The sequence below is a fragment of the Bombina bombina genome, chromosome 5 (genome assembly GCF_027579735.1).
Source record: "Bombina bombina isolate aBomBom1 chromosome 5, aBomBom1.pri, whole genome shotgun sequence".
Lineage (NCBI taxonomy): Eukaryota > Metazoa > Chordata > Amphibia > Anura > Bombinatoridae > Bombina > Bombina bombina.
Genome location: NC_069503.1, coordinates 764982442 through 764986904, shown reverse-complemented (window position 1 = coordinate 764986904; position 4463 = coordinate 764982442). Strand labels below are relative to the sequence as shown.

Here is a 4463-nt window from a genome sequence, read left to right as displayed (position 1 = left end):
GTCACATATTGCCTTTCAATATTTAAGTTGTCCCCCAACGAGTGTTCAGTCAGAGCGTGTGTTTAGTGCTGCTGGTAGTGTTGTGACTGATCATCGAAATAGACTATCTAGTGTAAATGTTGACCGTTTAACATTTCTCAAAATGAATCAACACTGGATACCAGAACAACATCAGTTGGAGGCTATCAGACAAAACACTACCGGCAGCAGTGATACAGACGACGATGATCCCTCAGAACAAAGACCAATTGTGTTTGCGGTGGATACAAATATGTAAACCTCACCAAAAATTTTTTTTTAAAAGGATATAAAATATAAAAATAATTTTTTAAAAATCAAAGTATAAAAGATCATTTTTATTTTTTATGTCCTTTTACTGCTTCCTCGGCTGTCCTACCGCTACCTACTGCTACTGCTGCTGGATTTTGAATCAGATAAACAGTGTCTTGTACTACTAGAATTTAATGTTATATGATATTTAGCATTCATAATCTACAGTTGATGTTGCTAGTGCTGCTGCTATTTCTGCAAATTATAGTATTTCTTTTGTAAAAAAAAGAACATGAAAAATCTACCATCATCACCTTGCGAATATTTTTAAAAAATGGCGCAAAACAAAGGGTTTCTTTAAAGAAGAGGACTTCTCCTGCTGAATGCTCCACAAGCTCTCTAAGGTAGGAATGTGGTTATAAATCTAATTTAACTTTTAAAAAATGTTTTGTCTACTGTTTTATTTACTTAAATAACCTGTTTTATTTTTTGATATTATACAGGATCCTTTCAGAATTCTAATGCCGGGCCTGGCCCTTATTTGACTGTGTATTTAATAACTGCTGTTGCTGTTGAGAGTTGGTACAATTTTCTCAAAGGAATTTTCCATCTCTGAAAGGTATATAGTTATTAGTATTGCATACCCCTTTAATTCATTGACTTTCTTTTACTAAGTTTTTTATGTTATTTTTGTGTATTGTTAACTTAATTATTCTGTTTTTCTTTTTTATACAGGATCCATTCAGAATTCTAAAGCCGTCTCTTATTTGACTGTGTATTTAATAACTGCAGTTGCTGCTGTTGCGAGTTGGTACAATTTTCTAAAAGGCATTCTCCATCTCTGAAAGGTATATAGTTATTATTATTGCATACCCCTTTAATACATTGGCTTTCTTTTACATAGGTTTGCATGTGTTATTTTTGTGTACTATTTACTTAATGAATCTGTGTTTTTCTTTATTATACAGGATCCTTTCAGAATACTAAAGCTGGCCCTTATTTGACTGTGTATTTAATAATTGCTGCTTTTGCTGCTGCTGAGAGTTGTTTCATTTTACTAAAAGGCATTTTCCATCTCTGAAAGGTAATAATATAGTTATTACTATTGCATACCCCTTTAATGCATTGGGTTTCTTTTACCTAGGTTTGCATGTTATTTTTGTTTACTCTTTAATTAATGAATTTCTTTAATTTTTTATTTTTTATACAGGATCCTTTCAGAATTCTAAAGCCGACCCTTATTTGACTGTGTATTTAATAATTGCTGCTTTTCCTGCTGCTGAGAGTTGGTACAATTTTATAAAAGGCATTTTCCATCTCTGAAAGGTAATAATTTAGTTATTAGTATTGCACACCCCTTTAATGAATTGTCTTTCTTATACCTAGGTTTGCATGTGTTATTTTTGTCTACTGTTTACTTAATGAAACTCTGTGTTTTTCTTTATTATACAGGATCCTTTCAGAATTCTAAAGCCGACCCTTATTTGACTGTGTATTTAATAATTGCTGCTTTTCCTGCTGCTGAGAGTTGGTACTATTTTATAAAAGGCATTTTCCATATCTAAAAGGTAATAATATTTTTATTAGTATTGGACACCACCTTTAATGAATTGTCTTTCTTTTACCTAGGTTTGCATGTGTTATTTTTGTGTACTGTTTACTTAATGAAACTCTGTTTTTCTTTATTATACAGGATCCTTTCAGAATTCTAAAGCCGACCCTTATTTGACTGTGTATTTAATAATTGCTGCTTTTCCTGCTGCTGAGAGTTGGTACAATTTTATAAAAGGCATTTTCCATCTCTGAAAGGTAATAATTTAGTTATTAGTATTGCACACCCCTTTAATGAATTGTCTTTCTTATACCTAGGTTTGCATGTGTTATTTTTGTCTACTGTTTACTTAATGAAACTCTGTGTTTTTCTTTATTATACAGGATCCTTTCAGAATTCTAAAGCCGACCCTTATTTGACTGTGTATTTAATAATTGCTGCTTTTCCTGCTGCTGAGAGTTGGTACTATTTTATAAAAGGCATTTTCCATCTCTAAAAGGTAATAATATTTTTATTAGTATTGGACACCACCTTTAATGAATTGTCTTTCTTTTACCTAGGTTTGCATGTGTTATTTTTGTGTACTGTTTACTTAATGAAACTCTGTGTTTTTCTTTATTATACAGGATCCTTTCAGAATTCTAAAGCCGACCCTTATTTGACTGTGTATTTAATAATTGCTGCTTTTCCTGCTGCTGAGAGTTGGTACATTTTTATAAAAGGCATTTTCCATCTCTGAAAGGTAAAAATTTAGTTATTAGTATTGCACACCCCTTTAATGAATTGTCTTTCTTATACCTAGGTTTGCATGTGTTATTTTTGTCTACTGTTTACTTAATGAAACTCTGTGTTTTTCTTTATTATACAGGATCCTTTCAGAATTCTAAAGCCGACCCTTATTTGACTGTGTATTTAATAATTGCTGCTTTTCCTGCTGCTGAGAGTTGGTACTATTTTATAAAAGGCATTTTCCATCTCTAAAAGGTAATAATATTTTTATTAGTATTGGACACCACCTTTAATGAATTCTCTTTCTTTTACCTAGGTTTGCATGTGTTATTTTTGTCTACTGTTTACTTAATGAAACTCTGTGTTTTTCTTTATTATACAGGATCCTTTCGGAATACTAAAGCTGGCCCACATTTGACTGTTTTTTTTAATAATAACTGCTGCTGCTGAGTGTTGGTACAATTTTCTCAAAGACATTTTCCATCTCTGAAAGGTAATAATAATATAGTTATTAGTATTGCACACCCTTTTAATGCATTGGCTTTCTTTTACCTAGGTTTGCATGTGTTTTTTTTTTGTGTACTGTTTACTTAATGACACTCTGTGTTTTTCTTTATTATACAGGATCCTTTCAGAATTCTAAATCCGGCCCTTATTTGACTGTGTATTTAATAATTGCTGCTTTTGCTGCTGCTGAGAGTTGGTACAATTTTATAAAAGGCATTTTCCATCACTGAAAGGTAATAATATAGTTATTAGTATTGTACACCCCTTAAATGCAGTTGCTTTGTTTTAGATAGGTTTGCATGTGTTATTTGTACTGTTTACTTAATGAATCTCTGTTTTTCTTTATTATACAGGTTCCTTTCTGATTTATAAGTCTGTGCTTTGTTTGTCTGTGTATTTAAAAAATTGAGGAGCACTGACTACAAGTGCTTCGTTTCTGTACTGCTGGAGTTTTCGTTTCTGTACTGCTGGAGTTGTGCTGAGAACAGGATCCTTTCTGATTTCTAAGTCTGGCCTTTGTTTGTCTGTGTATTTACAAAATTAAGGAGCACCAACTAGTCTACAAATGCTTCATTTCTGTACTGCTGGAGTTGTGCTAGAAACGGGAAGATACTTTCAGATTTGCTAAATCTGGCCTTTGTTTGACTGTTTATTTACAAATTTAAGAGCAACAATTACAAATGCTTTGTTTATGGACTACAAATTAATCTACAGACTGCTGATGGAACTGAGCTGAAAACAAATCAGTTTCTGTATTTTTCGAAAAATGCTGCTTACTGCTGCTGCTGACAATATTCTTCCATCTCTATATAAAAATAATTATTCATGCCAATTATTGGTGTTGTGGGGAGGATTGTGGAGAATTTTTTCAAGTGTTTATTAATTATTAAAAATAAAATAATATATAAATACTAAGACCAGTTGTATATCTTTATTTTCTCTATTATTTCAGTTATAATAACTATGAGGGTCATATAAATAAATCAAATAGCTAACACAAATAAAAACACTTATTTTATTCGAAAAAATAAGACAATAAAGAATAAACTTTTTTGATGAAACAACTTTATTGTTGAAAAAAAAATTAAGATGTATATTATTATTGCTATTAAAGTATTGTTCAAAATTTATAATTCACAACTCGAAATTTGATAGTGTTAAAGGGACACTGAACACAAATTTTTTCTTTCGTGATTCAATTTCTGATTTGTCTTTGTTCTCTTGCTATCTTTTTTTTGAAAATAAAGTATATAAACTTTTTTTTTTGGTTCATACCTGTGGACAGCACTTTTCAATTGGTGGATGAATTTGTCCACCAATCGGCAAGAACAACCCAGGTTGTTCACCAAAAATTAGCCGGCATCTAAACTTACATTGTTGTAATTTAAAATAAACATACCAAGAA

At 31.3% G+C, this 4463-nt stretch overlaps 2 long non-coding RNA genes across 2 annotated transcripts; both read left to right on the top strand.

Moving 5' to 3' along the window:
• Positions 1 to 583: 583 nt before the first annotated feature.
• Positions 584 to 1098, top strand: LOC128659503 (uncharacterized). The gene is made up of 3 exons (XR_008402410.1): positions 584 to 674; positions 774 to 889; positions 1006 to 1098. It is a non-coding gene; the product is annotated as an uncharacterized LOC128659503 (long non-coding RNA).
• A 1895-nt stretch (positions 1099 to 2993) lies between these two features.
• LOC128659502 (uncharacterized) lies at positions 2994 to 3973 on the top strand. Its single transcript, XR_008402409.1, has 3 exons — positions 2994 to 3044; positions 3176 to 3291; positions 3412 to 3973. It is a non-coding gene; the product is annotated as an uncharacterized LOC128659502 (long non-coding RNA).
• The last annotated feature ends 490 nt before the right edge of the window (positions 3974 to 4463 follow it).